The sequence below is a fragment of the Equus asinus genome, chromosome 12 (genome assembly GCF_041296235.1).
Source record: "Equus asinus isolate D_3611 breed Donkey chromosome 12, EquAss-T2T_v2, whole genome shotgun sequence".
Taxonomy (NCBI): Eukaryota; Metazoa; Chordata; class Mammalia; order Perissodactyla; family Equidae; genus Equus; species Equus asinus.
Window position 1 is genome coordinate 70,788,929 of NC_091801.1, and position 18,717 is coordinate 70,807,645.

General features: G+C 43.0%; 1 protein-coding gene across 5 annotated transcripts in view; it reads right to left on the reverse strand.

Annotated features, from left to right (window-relative positions):
- Positions 1–228: 228 nt before the first annotated feature.
- The window catches only part of LRATD2 (LRAT domain containing 2), a 56,356-nt gene continuing 37,867 nt past the window's right edge, over positions 229–18,717 (reverse strand). For 3 of the 5 annotated variants that reach the window (XR_011493345.1, XR_011493344.1, XR_011493343.1), the window contains 2 exons: positions 3,038–3,174; positions 229–635 (listed from right to left, as the gene is read on the reverse strand). The gene's annotated coding sequence lies outside the window, so the exon portion shown is untranslated. The remainder of the gene's footprint in view (positions 636–3,037; positions 3,175–18,717) is intronic. The other 2 variants (XR_011493347.1, XR_011493346.1) reach the window with 1 other exon arrangement.

Below are 18,717 nucleotides of genomic sequence, written 5' to 3' on the forward strand. Positions count from 1 at the left end.
ACTTTCTGTCCACGCTAGGGAAATTTTAATGATGCAGTTAGGAAAAAAGACCCCCACCCCCACCCCAAGCTGCCCAGTTTTGAAACTGGCAACTCCAGCGCAAACTCCCACACTTCTGGAAGCCCAGACGCAGCTTGGCTTGAGTCTATAATGAGTACTTAGTGGATGCTTAAGAATTCCATTCAGCTGCTATTTAGGAAAAAAAAAAAGAAACAGCGGTCTTTTTTTCTCTAATTTAATAGCATCAAAGTTTTAATTATGTTTTACCATTTCACAGGGGGGAGTTTTGGCTGTTTAATCAATCTGCAGGTTGTCGTTCAGCTTAGCGTGTTTGCTGTTAAGAAGCCTTCATACCTCGAGGAAGGCTTCCCTTTGTTTTGGCAGATGAAGAGAGAAGGCGGCCAGAAGTGACTTCCTTCAAGAGGTCACCTCTAAACACCCAAGACTGAGTTCTGAGCTCCTCTTGGGTGCCGCTGCATCTTGTCTTCCCCTGTATCCTGACAGGGACACGTATTGGGATCACTGGTTTTCTTGTCTTTCCTCCCCCAGCTTCGAGTTTTTCCAAAGAAAAGACCATGTGCTTGCTGTTCGCTCTGGGATTCCTGGTTCCTCCACAGCTCCTGGCATATAGTGACCTCGAAACAGATATTTATTGAATAAATGAGGGAGTAGAGCCCAAAGGAATAAAAGATGCTCTCATGACATAAAAATTCAGTGTATTGGAAAGATTTCATGTTCTGTTTTCCTGTTAAGACTATTTGCATGATTCCCTGTACTGTTCTAAAATATAATCTCTGAGGGATGAGATAAGAGGACCTTGGAATAGCAGTTCTCAATCTAATTGATAATCAAAATCACACTCAAAAATTAAAATACAGATTTTCTTGTGAAATTCTAGGGTGGTGATCTGCAATACCATTGCTTTATATTATTACTATTATCGTTTGTGGTGTTGTTGTTATTAAGATCCCTAGTTGACTCTTTTTTCTTTTAAAGATTGGCACCTGAGCTAACATCTGTTGCCAATCTTCTTTTTTTTATCTTCTTCTACTCCACACAGCCAGCTAGTACATAGTTGTATACTCTAGTTGTAGGGCCTTCTGGTTCGGCTATGGGGGACACCACCTCAGCTTGGCCTGATGAATGGTGCCATGTCCGTGCCCAGAATCCCAACCAGCGAAACCCTGGGCCGCCAAAGCGAGCGCAAGAACTTAACCACTTGGCCACGGAGCCAGCCCCGAGAGATCCCTAGTTGATTCTGAAAAACTGGAGCTCCTGCTTTTGAAATTAAATAATCCAATCCTTTCAGTTGATCAATGAGGGTGCTTACTCTAGAAAGGATGAGACTGGTCCAAGGTTACAAAGCAAGTCAGTGACAGAGGTAGGACTTGGACCCAGGTTTCCCGATTCCTGGGGTTTTTATGTCTTTCTTGCCCTTCAAGTCCTGAAGAGTTTACTGAGCACCTATTATGTGGCAGCACTCTGCTGATTATTGGAAATAAAAGACAAAGAACAATAAAAGCTCTTCTTTATTGAACACTTACTATGTATGTGACACTGAGGGAAATGCTTTATATAATAAACCTGTGTAACATTAATATTATTACAATTGAAGTGAATTTCAACCTAAAGAGGTTAATTTGCCCAACAAATCACTTGCTTTTAAACAGCAGGCCCTAGGGGCTGGCCTGGTGGTGCAGCGGTTAAGTGAGCACTTTCCACTTCTCAGCCTGGTGTTCGTCGGTTCGGATCCCCTGTGCGGACATGGCACCACTTGGCAAAAGCCATGCGGTGGTAGGCGTCCCACGTATGAAGTAGAGGAACATGGGCACGGATGTTAGCTCAGGGCCAATCTTCCTCAAACAAGAAAAAAAGTCATAAACAGTGGGCCCTGGAGAGATAAGATAAGCACCTGGAGAAGTAATTCTGGGTGACTTGATGGGCTTTTCTCTCCCAACCATTCTTCCTCCTCCCTGCCTTTCCTGAAGTTGGTGACTTCAATAAGGTAACTCAGACTGGGGCAGAAGACAGACTCTCTTCAGCATAATATGGGACAGAAGATGGGTTCACAGGAGCTAGTCTTTGTGGAATAAAGTCTGTAGATTTTTTAAAAATATAATCCACTTGGAGACCAGAGCCCTGTGAAGCCCACTGTTTCTCCTTCTGCCTCTATCCTGCAGACCTGAAGCCCCTGCTAGGCCTCTACCAGCTGCAGAAACAGACAGATAAGAGAATAATTAACAATGAAGAGAGGACTTTGCTTGACGGTTGCACAAGGGGAGTGATGGCGTAAACGGCTCACAGGGTTGATTTGGGAGGAAAGGAGATAAGTGGGAAAGGGTCCAAGGTGATGAAGGTGGCTGAGGAATGTGCTTGGAAATCCTAGGACAAAACCCTGAAACTCATGAAATGGAGCTCAGGGACAAGGTAAATTATCTAAAAAAGCCACTCCAAAATGCCCATCACCATTTTCTGGATTCGCTATTGGTTGGGTTATGTCAGTAGGAATGTGAAATATATTGCCCAGGACTTCATGTGCTCTTTGGGTTTTTCCAGCTAACATGAACATGTTATGACACTATTCCACCCTTCCCTTCCATGATGGGGTAGAGCAGGGAGCAGAGTGATGAGTACATTCCAGAAGTGCTATGGAGCCGAGATCAAAAAAGAAACTAAATCTGCCTGACAACAGGGTGCAGGGGATAGAGAAAATTATCAGGGAAGGCTTGGCAAGACTTGAGCCAGCTGAATGCGCTCACTAGGCTTCAGGAAGGCCAGTGCAATCGTGGGGGCAAGGCTTGATAGCACACAGAGGCTGGAAAGTGTGGCCTGTTTAGAAAACGCGGCATAGGCAGTGGTTCTCTTGTTCTGGAAACTTGCTGAAATGCAGATTTTTTGGCCTTCTCCCTGAGACTCTACTTCAATAGATTTAGAGGAAAATTTTTTCATTGATTTTTTGAACTTGATGTACATAATTAGAATTCAGGAAGTCCTTGAACCTGGATGGGAAACATTTTACATCTTTATTTTCACTAACCTCTAACTGAAGTTTGGCATTTTGAAAGGAGGCAACAACGTAGGGTAGTATTAGCCGTCTCTGTGACGTCACCAACAGAAACCACACGTATTGTGAAGTCATATCACTGTTGTAGATATCTTGAAGTAATGTTTATACTGAAATAACAGAATTTATGAAACGATGTTAATTCTTATTATACTTTGTGTTAATAAATAAGCTTATGTATTACTTCATCAGAAAATTTATATATACTTATAGAGATAGAAAACTGTGTAATCAGTTTCCTTTGTGAGTCTATGTGCATGCATTTATAAACATTGTTGTGAGAAGGGAGTCCAAAGGCCAAAGGGGTCTGTGGCAGAAAAAGTTTAATTACTTCTTTATAGGCTAAATTCCAGGAATCTCCATTTTTAATATGCAAACCTGATATTTTTGATGCTCCTGGTCTAGGGACCAAAATTTGAGAGATTCTGGTGTAGGTTATATGTTTGTATGTGAGAGTGCGTGCGTGCGTGTGTGTTTGGAATTAGGAGTCAAATGAAGTGTTAGAGAGCAACAGTGCATGAAAATGAGACTGGAAAGTCAGCTAGGCCTAGTTTGCAAGGCTTTCCAAAAAAGTTTAAGCACAGCCCAAAGAATGTCACACTCTCAAACTTAAACGTGAAGTCATAAATGAATAATGCATACCACTTAGCCACCCAACTGAAATTTATTCTTCACTCCTTACAGTTAAACCACAGAAGCAAAGCTACCAGGGTTTATGTCAATAGCGGATTTATGTACGTGCTGTGTCTGTTATTAGCCTGATACTCAGGCCAAGAACAGAAATAAAAACAAATAAGCTGTGAGACAAAAGGAAACAGGAAATTCCAAGAAACCAGGGCTCCACCTGCATAACAAAGGTGGAGAACTGGGGCTCCACCATCTTTCGCTTCAGGATCATTCTGGAAGGATGACCTACAACCCACTATATCCAAAGAAGAGGCTGCCAGCCACAGAGACAATAAGCAGGTCCACCCACAGCCTAATTTCAAGTGTTTTATTTGACCTCTCATGTTTTAATTATAAACCACATTCATTTGTGGATTCAAAGGGAGCTAAAAGCTAAATTTAGTATGTATTTACTGCAAGCCGGATAATTTATGTACTTGATCTGATATAACTTTCAGGGAGCTACTCCGATCCCCATTTGGCAGTTAAATGAGGCTCAGATGGGGTAAAGATCCTGTTTAGCAGGTAGAAGTGCTATTAACCACATCAACTCTTGCTAATTTTAAAATTCCACGCTGCTTCTCTAATTTGTGCTGAGGAATTTCTACGGTTTTTGGGGGAGGAAAATTACATACTGTGTTTCTTTAAAAACGAAATCAAGTTAAAGACAGCAACGTACATTCATTCATCTCTTCAATTACCCAAACTCAGTCAAAATTGAGTAAAGGGAATATTTTAAGGACAAAGAGAACAGGAGAGGACATAACAGCAGCAAAATCTTGGAAGCTGCAAAGCGGATGGATGATTGATATGACGTTGTAACTGCAAAGGGCTGACCTGAGGCGTGCAGTAGGAAGCTGGTTGTGCCAGTGTCACACATGTCCCCAAAGAAGCAGAAATTGGTGGTGCTGTATACCTAAGGAAATGGAAATATTGGGGGCTAACAACAGGACGTTTTTTTTTGAAAGCAGGTTTAAGGAGCAGTCAAAGCCCACATTTCTTTCTCTATGAGTTAGAACCAAGAGTCCATTCCTTTCCCACTGCAGCAAAAAACCTGAAGGTTTATCCTTTGGAAGGATAAAACAAAAGGCTGTCTGGCTTGCGGGATTCCATACACAGACAAAGATGGAGCCTCCATATTGCAAAACATGGTATAATGAGGAAGTTTACAGACGATTTGCGACCCCCTCCCCTCACTCCTTACTCAACTCTCAGGACAAGCTTCTATCCTGCAGGAAGGCAGGCGATTGGAGGCGCCTTCTTGGAGACTCTGACTGGCCTGGTGATAAACACGGAGATGTCGACCACCCAGGATCTCCCTTCAAGGAACAATTGACTGCACAGTTTAGGGGAGCCATGTCAACTCCTTCAGGTGTCTAGCTCAGCTGCTGGAATCCTCCTTGCCCAAAGTAATGCCCTTCCTGGGATGGCCTGCATCCAAGGACTGATTAAGTTGGGGGTATACAGGTGGCCATTTCCACCCAATATGGGACACTGATGGGCAACACTCCCTCCAGGGCACCTGGCCAGTTACGGTGCTCCGGTTCTGCGGTCTGTGTACCAGTTTGACTGCTTTCTTTAGTCCAGTCCTGCTTCCTCCCCCTCTCCTTCACAGTGTGGTCTCAAATAAACATCTTGTGCCTCAATTTTGTCTTAGTGTCTACTTCCAGGAAACCAACCTGCAACAGCTCCCCCACCCACCAAATAAAGAACTAAATACAACATTAACCATTTCCCAATGAATGGACAAAGTAATACTTCCCATGGTGAAGCCCACATTTGAGGAACCTGATGCAAGCACTCAGACTTCTAACCAGCTCTTGAGAGCCAAATACTTAAACATCAGACACCCAAGTATGGCTCGACATCTTACGGAAGACTTTAGCATGAAAAGTAGAATCCAAAACAAACAGGCTACACAAAGCTTTGCTCTTATCAAGATAAGATATTGTACCCATGAACCAAAAGAGGAAGTGTAAAAATATCAGAGAAACATAAAAAGCTCTTGGAAATGAAAATGATGATACCAGTAATAGTTATCACCAAGAACTCAACCAAAGCATTTGAAGGTAAAGTTGAGGCAATTTTCCAGTATCTAGAGTTACAAAAAAAGAGAGAGAGAGAGATTAAAATGAGAGCAAAAGAAAAAACAAACCAACCAAAAAGCCTGAGTTTGACTCCTAGAGATCCAACACCCAAATGACAGCAACTCTAGAAAGAAAGAAGAGAGAAAATGAAAAGAATGCCAAATAAATAACTCAAGAAGTTCTCCCCCAATGGAAGGACATGAGTTTCCAGAGTAAAAAGGCCACCTAATTAATACTTCGTAAATGGAAGTTTTTTTAAGAAATCCTTTTTTTTTTTCCTTTCAGGGAAAGATTCACCCTGACCTACCATCTGTTGCCAATCTTTCTCTTTTTTTATCTTTTTCCTCCCCAAAGCTCCAGTACATGGTTGTACATCCTAGTTGTCATTCTAGCCATTCTAGCTCTTCTACGTGAGCTGCTGCCACAGCATGGCTACTGACACATGGGTGGTATGGTTCTACGCCCGGGAAGTGAACCTGGGAGGCTGAAGTCATGAACAGTGAACTTGAACCACTAGGCCACCAGAGCTGGCTCTGGATTTTTTTTAAAGACTCAAACCACGCAAATCAAGGGGTGAAAAAACGGAAAAAAAAGAAATATCTTATAAATTTCCTGAGAGAGGTTTCTTTGCAAAGGATCAAGAATCAAAATGGCTTTGGACCACACAGTTTTAACAAGAAAGGCAGAAGGAACGCCTTCAAAATTCTGAGAAAATCAAATTATTCCTGCATAACTCTAAATTAAGGGTGAATGTACAATGAAGATACGTTCAGAGACACAATACCTCAATAATGTTACCTCCCATGCACCTTCTCCTCAAGCATTTCCTTGAGGATGAGCTCACAAACAAGAGAAGAAAACAAGAAAGATTCAAGGAGTGCATGAGACAAGGGATCAAATGGTAGAAATCTGGAGGGTCCAGCACGATGGTGAGACAGAGGCAGAAGGATGGCTTTGTCTCCTAATAGAGAAGGCCCTGGATGGTACTTCTTTAAGAAGATGAAACTGAGAGGCCCCATTATGTGTCAGAAAAGGAGGAAAGGACATTTGGACAAGTAGAGAGACTGAGAATTACTTAGCGAGATGTACAACAAAGAAAACAAACATGAAAGACAATTACTAACGTCAGCGAAAAATCTGGGCCTGAAAGGAAATGCAACTCTAATATATGACATAGTTTACCTGTAAATAACATTTACATATTTTAAATAATGTAAACACTGTATATCTCACCATACTTAGATAAAACATTTAGGAGGACAGGAAAGGGGGAAATTGTGTATCTTTGGTGGGGGTTTGAGAAGGGGTGTGAAAGATTACTAAATCCTCATATTCTACAGGGGATATCAAATAAACAAGACTGAAAACTGAACAGCCAAAGAGAAATATTTAGAGACATGGAAGAATATACCCCATAACAAGGGAGAAAAATGTTTTAAGCGGTTGTCTCTGCAAACCTAGGAAATGAGAAGGAGTGGAACATAGCTTTTTGGGTTTGTTTCAATAAGGCTTGTAGAACTATTTGACTCTTTAAACCATGTTCATAGACCCCTTTAATAAAAATAAAAACTAAATTTTAGGGGCCGGCCCGGTGACGCAGCGTTTAAGTGTGCACGTTCCGCTTCAGTGGCCCGGGGTTCGCTGGTTTGGATCCTGGGTGCGGACGTGGCACCGCTTTGCACACCATGCTGTGGTAGGCGTCCCACACATAAAGTAGAGGAAGATGGGCACGGATGTTAGCTCAGGGCCAGTCTTCCTCAGCAAAAAGAGGAAGATTGGCAGCAGACGTTAGCTCAGAGCTAATCTTCCTCAAAAAAATAAAAGAAAACTAAATTTTAAAAAGAGCAGCACCAACGAGACTTGTGTCTCTGTGACCACCAGTATTGAGGTGAATTAGGGTTGCCTCCCACGTCCTCTCTTTCCCAGGCTGCACTCTGGGCTCCTGAGCTCCTTAAAACCTGCTGAGTCTGGAAGATGGTGATAGATGATCCAGACTCTTCCAGTGAAATGATGGTCTCAAAAATGGGGGAGGATGCGCTGGGGATTTAGAAGGCAGAGTAGCCGGAAAGAAGTATAAATTACCCCACCACAAGCTTCACAGAAATGCTGACACTAACGGTTGCCGGTAAAATTTTTGCAGTAAGTGTCAGTGTGATGCCAGATAGCTGAGACAGTTGCAGAAAGTGTCCAAGTTTCCCTCGAAATGTTCTGGCAGGACAATTGGGCTCCATCCTTAAGAGTGCAGCAGTTTGGGGAATATTACAATTGGACAGAACCTTAGCACCAGGGCTCTCTGGCTCTGCTTTCCCCTTGTTTGTTGCAGGGAAAGAGAGGAGGGTAAGAAGGACGCAGGGAGAACCACCATTTATTGGCTCACTGCAATCATCTGCCATGTGCTTTATCTGAAACAGAAAGAAATAAAAAACCAAAAGCCCATGGCCTCTAGGATTTGGTCTGGACAGTGGAGAATAAATTCTTTTCATGTCCTCTCTCCCCCTTCTCCTAGCAGATGCTGCTAATAGGGAGAGGGTTATCTTCAACCCTCTTTAAGAGTAGGGGAGGGGGGAATTAAAAAATTCTTTTCAAAGTTTCCGTCTTACTTAAAGTGAGTATATGCAGTGACTGGCTCAGGAATTTAGGAAAACACCCTAATGTCCTTTTTGGTTTGGAAAGACGAGTCTCAGCTGTGATACGGAAGGAAGAGGCTGAAACAAAGGGGAGATAATGTGCTCGGAAAAATAAAGGGGGTTGTCATCCCATCCCAGTGCCCCACTCCGCAGCCAGGAGTCTGTAGGGTGGAGTCCTTGGAAATGGGGAAAAAAAGAGATAAGAGAGAATTGATGTAGGGAGGTCTCAATTCCCAGGAAATCATGCGAGGCAGGGTCCTAAAGAGAACTAGCCTGAAAATAGTCTATCCGCGGGAATGGCTAAAGAAAACGGCTAAGAAGAGTGTTATCAGATACTCACTTTAATGGATGTTTTTGTTCTTTGTGGTAAATATCTGCCATTACTTTAAAAAGTAAAGTCATTAAAGCAAGAAGAGCCCTATAATGGGGTACTCTGGAGAAAGGTAAGCATCTTCAGAAATCTTGGGGAGGATGTTGGACTTCCCTCAGTTACATAGAATGGAGGCTTGAGTTAGTTTATTTAAATATTCACAGAAAGTGTGACACAATAGAAGGCAGAAGAACTCAGGGACATTAAAACATGTCTCTTTTAACCATCAGGACAATGAGAGGGGATCATTATCTTTTTTAGCAAGAGTGTCCCTCTTTGATATTTGCTTTGTGGATAATGTTCACAAGTCACTGTCAGAGCATACAGTGGTAGAGGAGGGAGCTGAAATATCTGGTCACCCCCTTCTAAGACACTAACTCTTCCCCATTTCACACACGCAGGAATCCTCAGGGGATTAATGTCAAGGGGAGGCATGATTCCAAAGGGTCACCTATTATATTGAAGGTTAGAAAGCTTTCATGTTGAGATAACAGGAAAACTAAGTTGTTAGTAAATTCCAGAAAATGTTTGAAGGTCAAGAAGACATTTGGAGAAAAATATAAAATATGGAAAAGCAAACTACATAAGAAAATTGTATGTTCTTGCTATCTCAAGAATGTAGAGTAAGCCAAGAACACATAATCTGATTAAGCAGAACTGAAGTCTCCATAAAGACTGTGTAATTCCTGGTTACCTTGGTAACCCCTTCCTGAGGATCACGATGTGATAATGAGAAAAAAAAACACATGTACCCGTGACCTAGCAAGATCCCCTTGAGGGAAGGTCTGGGGAGAAGTTTGGGAGTGGAAGGACTGAGTTTGGTACAGAGGAACCCAAGAGGATGATCTTGGGTACTGCAGACCCGGGTGCCTCCTGCTGACTCGGGCTCAGTCAGGGTAAATAATAAACTAAATGTCTGTGGAGCCACAGTGCTTCTCCTGCCGCACCACAGGCCTCCCTGCCTGAGGAGGACTTTGCACTGAAAAGCAAAAGCACTGTGCAGGAGGTGGTGGGGACTGAGTCTGGTATGGTTGTACCTTCCTTCACTGTCTGCACGGCAGGTTGGGCCCATCAGAGGCCAATTCCACATCCTTTCACCTCAGTTCCTTTAACAAAAGGTGGAGATGTCAACAGCGCCCATCTCAAGGTGTTTTTTTGAGGATTTAAATGAGTTACTACACAGAACGCACTTTGAACAATGCTTGGTACATAGTAAGATTCTTAAGGCGTTAGCTATTAATACTGTAGTTGTTACTATTATTTAATGGAGGAAACTGGAGTAGAACCCAGAGTGAGCACCTTGTTGTCTATCTGGGCACGATGTCTGTGAAGACAAAGAGGAGGAAATGGAGGAAACGGCATTAGCTGCTAAATAGAAGATGGTTTGGGGCAGGTCAAGTCTAAAATGCAGAGCTGGCTCAGGGTCCTTGGCTCCCACAGAAACCACAGTTCTTACACCAACGATGACGCTCCTTCGAGAGTGAGCTTGTCCAATCCCCAGTGTTATACTCTGTGACAAGGACCCCACATCCCAACAGGATCAAACCTCGGGCATTATTGCTTTGCTACCAAATACCATGTCTGACTGTAAGACACACATTGATTTAATAACAGACTTCCAGAAGGGGGCGGGGAGTGGAGAACTAACCCTTCATCAAGGGTGCACATAGATGTTGTCGTTTCTCAGAGCTTATAATTACAAGTCTTCATCTTCTGAGTTTCGGACGCACTGAGAATAGATACCAGTGTCAGCTAGGAAATAAAATATCAACCTCATCACGGATGAAGCTGGATTGGAGAACTCCTGCCTGGATCTGCTGCCAAAAAGGAGGCTTGCACTTTGCCAAAGTCTAGACCACCACCCTACGTTGGGTGGAGTGTGCAAAGCAGTGGGGCCACTGCTAGCCCTTGCAGAACCTTTAGAGGCAATAGAAAGGTACCCTTTCTGGTGAGTGCAGCTCTATGGGTGCACGGCTTGGCACATAGAGTGAGAACTGCATTTCAGTCCCCGCTGGACCTCGGCTGGCTGGGTGCTTCTGTCAGCACATTAACACAGCTATTCTGCCAAGTAAGGACTCACTCCTCAGTCTGCCGCACAGAGAACTTCAGCTTGGCTCCAACCTACTGAACCTAACAGGGGGCCAGGGAAACCATGGGCCTCTAGACTGCCTCTCGAAGAGGTCCTGGAACCAGATGACCTTACTACGTTGAAGATGAAGCAAACAGAGTAAACATCACACTAATTCAACAAGCCAAGTGGGTTGAAAAGGTGAAGACAGGCAGATGATGCAGGAGCAGTGGCCTGTAAGGGTCCATCGCAGGCAAGTCACACCCACTAAGGCAGAGATTTTCAAAGTTTGGCCAAGACCCACAATAAAAGATATGCTTTATGTCGTCACCCAACACACACACACACACACATACGACTGAAATAAAGCTTTTAGAAATTATATTTATAATGTTCCCTATATTTATATAATGTAAATCTCAACCTTTATTGATTTCATAATCTCAAATTAGTAATAACTCTAGTTTGAAAAACTTTGAACTAATGGAAGTCAAACTCTTGCCCCCATCAGTCAGACAAATTATTTGTCCTTCCTTAGGGAGAAGTGAGTGAGGGGAGTGGAGGGAAAAGCAGACATCACCTTCCTGATACTAAATAAGGGGGATAAAATTCACATTCTAGGAGCCCCAGAAATGTGGGGAGGAAAAGATAATATGACCCCGCCTCTGGCAACACAGACACAACAGTCTGAATGATGGACGACAATTTCAGAAATACTGAACTGGTTTTAAGTGCTTCTTTTAATTAAAGAAACATGATTTTTTTTGAACTGTGACTTGAATAGGAAGTATTTTTTGTTTGTTTTTTTCTACAAATATGCCCACTGGATGGTCTCAAAATCTGACCAAATCAATGCATTATCTGAAGTGACTCAACTGGAACCAATCAAAACAACAAAACAGTCTGAGCTGAACCAATATTTTATTCCCTTCAAACCTCAATGAGTCCTGAGACTGAAGCCTTCTGAAGCGTTGGTCCTAGCCAAGGCCCTTGGCTCCGAGCTGCTGTGCCTCCCTACCTCATACCCTATATCTGAGTCATTCTCAGCTGTTCTCAGTTCCCCCAAAGATCCCCAAATGCTCCAAGCCTCTGCTCATACAGCCCCTTCCATTTAGATTGTTCTTCCTTCTACCCCCCGCCTCCCTACCTGCGCGGCAACTACCTACTCATCTTTCAGAACTCTACTGAAGAATCACTTCACACATTCATTAATTTGCTTTCTCAACAAACTTTAATTGAAGATTCACCATATGCCATATTAGGGAACCCAAAGGTAAACAATACATGGTCCCTGTTCTTAAAAAGCTTACAATCTGGTCAAGCACAATAGGCACTTATAATGTTGTAGATGTCACCCCCCAGGCAAGCACACAGGCTATTATTAGAGCACAGAGAGGGAGCCCTCAAGTCAATGTAATGGGCTGTATAAGGCTCTCTGGAGAAGCTGATGCTTGACATGGCTGAAGAGGTGAAGGAGAGAGTGGGGATTTTAGGGGACAGCAGTAATGGAGTTAAATACCATTATTCTCAATTTAGAGATGAAGGAACTAAGGCATAGAACACTCAAATACATTTCCCAAGGTGCAAAGTTATCAGTTAACAGAGCTGATATTTGGTCTCAATGCACGCTAACTCCAAGGCAGGTCTCTTAATCATTAACTCTGACAATCTTTCATTTGCCATAGGAATCCAGACAAGGAGGCATTCCTGGCTGAGACTAGACAAACAGGAAGAAGAAACTGAATGGGACAGGCAGGGGCTGTTAGAGCCATGGTGGAGCCAAGTACCAAGCCAAGAGATGATTGCAGAGGGGCAGGGATGGGGACAAATCCTGGTTTGCAGGACCTGCAATAAAGCAGATCTCTGCCATTAAGTCCTTGTAGAGAATCTATATCAATGCTATGTGTTGGCTGGGTACTAGTCGTTTCAAATCAAACCCAGCTAGAGAGAAATCCTGTCTCAGATAGTTATAAGAAGTGTGTCCTTGGTCAAGGAGTTTAAACTTTGTGAGTCTCCCCTTCTGTATCTGTACAATGGAGACAGTGATGTCTACCATACGGGGCTGTGATGAGGTTTAAATTCCATGAGATTAAATGTGTAAAACATGAAGCATAGCTCCTGGGACACAACACGTGCTGAATTCACATTACTTCTGCTTCCTCTTTGCATCCCTTAGGTTTTCCCTCTCTCGCTGAGGAGATATCCCTGGGTCCATCTACTTCCTCTGCCACAGAGTGAGCAGGGTCCCGGCACCCAGCCCCATTATAGTACAACTGAGTCCTTGGCAGCAAGCTTACTAGGCAGTGACTAGAAGCACAGTCACAGGGCACCAAGCAGAGCTTGTTAGAGTGAAAATGGAAAGAACAGAGTCCATCTTTCAGTGCTGCCAAGGGAGCCAGGAACCACCCATCCCCGGCAGGAAGGAACTGTTAATTGTGTCATTAATAATACTTAGCATTGTCCCATGCTTCTCCAAGTTAATTAATTCCACTCCAAATCCTGGAAAACAAATGACTGAGTGTGTTGGAGACAGGCCTCTGTTCCTGAGACAGAAGAGTAGAGAGTGTGTCCTCTGCAAGCACCGGGGAAAGGAAAAAGCTGCATTACCATTTCCTTGGGTCAAGTTACCCAGGGTGGGAGAGGGCATTGAGCCCTAATGGGGACTTATCCTGCACCCCGAAGACCCTCTTCAAACAATAATAATCACCCAAGGGTACAAAGATACAACAAGGCTCATTCAGCCCAAGACACATTGCCCAGAAGCGGAAGATGTTGTTAAGCTGGCGCCATGGTCTGGAGGTAAAAGTTTCTTCCTCTCTTTCTCCAGAACACAGAATCAATGTGCCAGAGGGCAGGACATGTAGTTAGCTGGTGAACTCTGCTGTCCTTTAACTCAGTGGACACTCACTTTAAATATCAGAATCTGGGGGGTACCAACAACCTGACCCAGTTCCCTCCCTTCACAGGAGTGCAGAGTCAAGTGTGAGAGACAGAAGAGGCAGAGAAACAGTGAGAAAGCTACAATATAAAGAGAATTACTCAGCTACGGGGAGCTCAAAGAATGTGTGGCAGCCTGGGAGGTGCCGAAAGGATTCCTGGAAGAGCACATGTGTGAGCTGTTTGAGAAGATGATTAAGAGACAACAAAACAAAGACATGGAGAGATTGGTCCAGTGAGGACTAGCTGTGCAGATGCTTAGTTAGAGTCAAGAGAAGGCAAAGCACATTCAAGGACTTGAACACAGTTCCATGCAACTTGTGGAGCTGGGGAATTGCAATTGGACAATGACTTCTGTCACTGCAGAGTGAAGAAAGACTAGTGGGAAGACACACAAAAGTATAGACATGTATAACATATGAGGAGGGCCCGGAGGAAGGAAAAGGATGAAAGGCGGGAGAGACTACTTCTGCCTTCAGGGAAGGCTCAAGTCAGTGGCAGGCTAACAGGTGAAGGTCCTGGCTTGATAAAGCCAGAAAAAGCATTTCTCAGGCACATCCTTGCAGGAATCTCCTATCCCACAGGATTCTGATTCAGCAGGTCTGGGTTGGGGCCCAAGAACCTACACTTCTAGCAAGCATCCCAGGTGACAGGGATGCGAGACATCCACAGAACTCACTTTGGGAAGTGTGGTGGAGAGGTCCCGGCTCCCAGCCGGGCCTCACATGCACTCTGACTCTGGTCTGTTCTCTTTGCAAAGAAATCCTGGATGTGACAGCAACTGTCATGAGACAGGCAAGGTGCTGCAGAGGAGGTTTTCTTATCTTCTTCCGGCGTTCTACCTTATCAAATCTAGAAAAGCTCCTGAAATAGAAATTTCCAAAGAGTCTGTCCCTTAGAGCAAGTTCATTGATGTATTTTATTTGAAGGCACATCCCAGCTCCTAGCACAGAGACTGTCCAGGCAGACAATGCATGCTAGTTTAATTAATGAAACTGATCTCCATTTCTTTTCTGAAAAGTGTCCTGTGCAAATGCTAGCAGCCATCATGCTTATTTGTATGGAAATAATCTGCTGAAGTGACTTCCTGTCCCAATTTCTCTCTTAAAAAATAGGAATCTACTCTCTAGCTATTCCAGGATCACAGCACTGGACCAAAGATTTTGTGTGTTTGTGGTGTTATGTTGCCTGTGTGGGGACTGTGTGGTCACTGCAAAGTGCAATGGACATAAAATTCAGGCGAGTGACTTTGCTACTTGTTAGTTACAGACTCCTGGGAAAGTGACTGATTGTCTCCATATTTCAATTTCTTCTTTAGTAAAGTGAGGAAATTAGACAATTTATTCATTCGTTCATTCCTTCAATAAATAATAATCAAGCACATCCATGTAGTCTACCAGGCACTACCCCAGTTGCAGGGAGTCAATGATCAGTAAGGCACACTCCATCCCTCTCCTGATAACACAATAATGAACAATGAGGCCACCTGCTCTCCGTACAATCACCCATTTCCAAAGTTTGGAAGCATCTTGGAACTGCCCTCCTTTTTCATCCTCCTCTCCATCACTAAGTCTAGATAATTCTGTTGCCTAAATAATGCTATAATCAATTCTCTCTTCTCCAACTCTGTTATAGCACAGACACTCCAACCACCTGTTGGAGAAGTGGTCCCTGGCTTTCCCATGACTCATTGAAAGCTCATGCTCTTCCGTGGGCCCCAGCTGAGCTTTCTCCAATGTAAATCTGATTTGGTTCCTACATTATTTACACGCCTTGCCCAACTCCCATGAGCCACTAGATGATCATTAAGAGCAACTGCTGACTATGTACCAGGCCTTCTTCCAAAGGGCTTTGTATATTTTAACTCATTAATTCACAGTAACGATTTAAGGTGGGTTCCATCATTGTCCCCGTTTGTGCTGGTTATTTGTCTGTTAGCTGCCATCTCCATTCCTGCCCTCCTATGTTCTCCTTTATCCCGCATCGCGGGTGTGGAAGCCTGTAAAATACATGTTCCAGGCTCCCTGGTCACTGCCTTCTGGTTGGGCCTCTGCCCCTGGGAGGCCCTGGGGAGAGCCTGGAAAGCTGGAGGAAGGGAGAAGTTTGCTTTCGCACTGTTTTCTTTTCCCCCTGCTTCCGCTGGTGCCTCCCTCAGTGGTAGCAGTATGAGTAAGAGCACAGCTTCTCTGTGCCCAGCTGCAGGGACCTCCTGGGAGCAGTAGCAGCAATACGGCCTGCAGCAGATCAGCAGCACATGCAGCCTGCACTCCTGCCAAGGGCTAGTAAGCTTCCTCACTTCTGAGTCACTCTCTCCTCCTTTTTACTTCTCTCCTCTTCCCAAACATGGTAACTAATCACCTGCATGAAATCCCTCTCTGCTAGAAATATCTTCGATGCATTCTATTTCCTTGACTGGACACTGATGGATACACCATTTAACACAGAGGAAACGGAGGCACAGAGTCCCAAGTTAAACAGCCAGAGAGTGCCAGAAAGCACAGATAAAGGAAAAAAACAAAAGAGATACTAAAGTCAATCAAAGCTCCTTAAGCACGTCACACAATGCCCTTCATAACTGTCTTCCTCTCTCCATCCACATCTCACAGCCTAGTTGGAGGGTGGCATTGTGTTTTGTTATTGTTTTGGTTGCTGAATGAATGAATGAATAAATGAATGAATGCCAAATGCACCATACTTTTGTAAAACCCCGGCAGGATCTGTAGCTGCAGCAGATGTTTGATAACTCAGTGAGGAAATACATAATAAACTAATGAATAAACTCCAAGCACAAGACAAAAGGACCTGAGAAGCAACCCCCTACCTCTGCATTCCTTCCAGCCTCAGTGTCAAACCTGCTTCATCAGAGACACTGAGCATTCACATTCCTTATACAGTCAGCATACAATAAATGCACATTTGTTAAATGAATGAATCAAGCAAGCAAGCAACAATGTCATCCATCAAGCCATGGCTCAATGATGTTTAAAATTCTAGTTTATCGAAATATAAAATTTTCCAGGAGTACAGCACAAAAGAAAACCATTACATTTTCCTGAAAACGAAAACCTCCAACATGGCAGCCTACAAATAATTAGACGTTATCATCTCTAACTTAAAAAAAAAAAAAAAAAAAAAGCCAGTTAACCTCTGGGGACATCCTGTATGAAAAAGGAAAAAACAATGAGTCATGGATTCTAACCTCCTATTTATAACCTGGGTCCACAAATGATCTGTTGCTAAAGGAGAAGAAAGCCATTAATCTCCCAACTCAGGGAGCAATTTTATATTTTGAATAAAAACAAGATAAACAGCATTAAGGAGGGAAATAAATCAGATATGCAGCAATTAGTTTGAAAGGAGCTGGATTTTCCTGCCTAACATTCTCTTTGGAATTTAAGCCTCATCCATCAAAGCGAAAAGTGTATCCTATGACACGGAGATTTTCCCTTCCCTTTTCAGACAAAATTAGCCAGTTGATCTGAATAGTAAATTGACAGGACCCAGAAGGGAGTGCAGAAGTGAAAGGATTGAAGTAGAGGTGGGAGTGGATGCTTAATAACATTTGGTGAAGCCCTGACCCCTGCACTTTTAACCTCCTAGCATCTGTGTGATTTTTTATTCATTAAGTTGTTCATTGTCTATCTGTGAAATCTTAGAAGACCTGGGATTTTTAAAAATTAGAATCTAAGAGGGCCCTTATTCATTTTCTAACCCAGTGTCCTTATTTTACAGGTTTAGAAAGCTCAGCCAGTGACAGCAACAGACTTGCGTAAGTTTGCGCAACATCAGCTGAGTCTCCAGGACCAAAATCCTGGCCATGTGCCTCCCCGCCCTTTTCCACAAAGCTCTGTAACGACAAAAACACCAACAGTCGTAAAGTGGCTCCTTACTTCTGGCAATCTTTGATTTTAGGCAACACTTTCTGGGTAGGAGCCTCCTTTATGCTAAATTATGGAGAAAGTCTGCTTCCCTGTCAGTCTCCACTTTCTGCACGATTCCTCAGGCATTTTTCTTTCTAATCAAAAACCCTTTCGAGATTCCTCTATCGCTCACTTGCACCTTACTCTGAATTCTAATTATTATGTTTCCTCTCTCCATTATTTTGGAATATCTTGCTAGAATTTTTTTCAGCAACAGTTTGGTAAGTGATTCATTTGAAGCACAGACATAATAAGTCTCTCCAGATAGATTTACAAGTCCTTGCATAGGATTTTTTTAAATATTGTGTATAGAGCTGTGTGAACAGTTTGTCTCTTTCATCTCTCACCATCCCAGCTATTCAGTTTGGGTTGATATAGCCAAAGATTAATAATCATATCAGTGGAAAGAGCAGGGAGATGTCGAAAGGTTAAGGAGCTTATCAAAGCATTGGTTTCTAATAGTAACATAATAATTCAAAAGCTGACTATAAGTTAAATGCTCGTCAATATCGAATAGTTAAACTACGGTTCATTCAAACAACACAAAACTATTTAGCCATTTAAAATGATACGGAGAAGAATACATATTAACATAGAAAGAGGTTCAAGGTGCATTGCTAATATAGGAAATGTGAAGATTTATCAATGGCACTTATTATATGATCCTACTTTTTACCAAAAAAACAAACAACAGAGTTCTACTGAAAAAAGCATGTAATGATATTCCCAACTTGTAAGAGATATATATATGCATATATAACTTTTGTATTGCATTTTGTAATATGGCACATGTATTCCTTTTGATAAGAAAAGCAACACAATGTTACTGTTATTTTTTAATATAAAATAAAATTACCCAAACAGTTGCCCTGCACCATTAGAAAAACAGTGTCAGAAATTACGCCTGCGTGTTCTCAGTAAATTTGTAAATATTGGGGAGGAGAAGGGGGGCCTTGGTGATCCCATGATCTCTTCCAC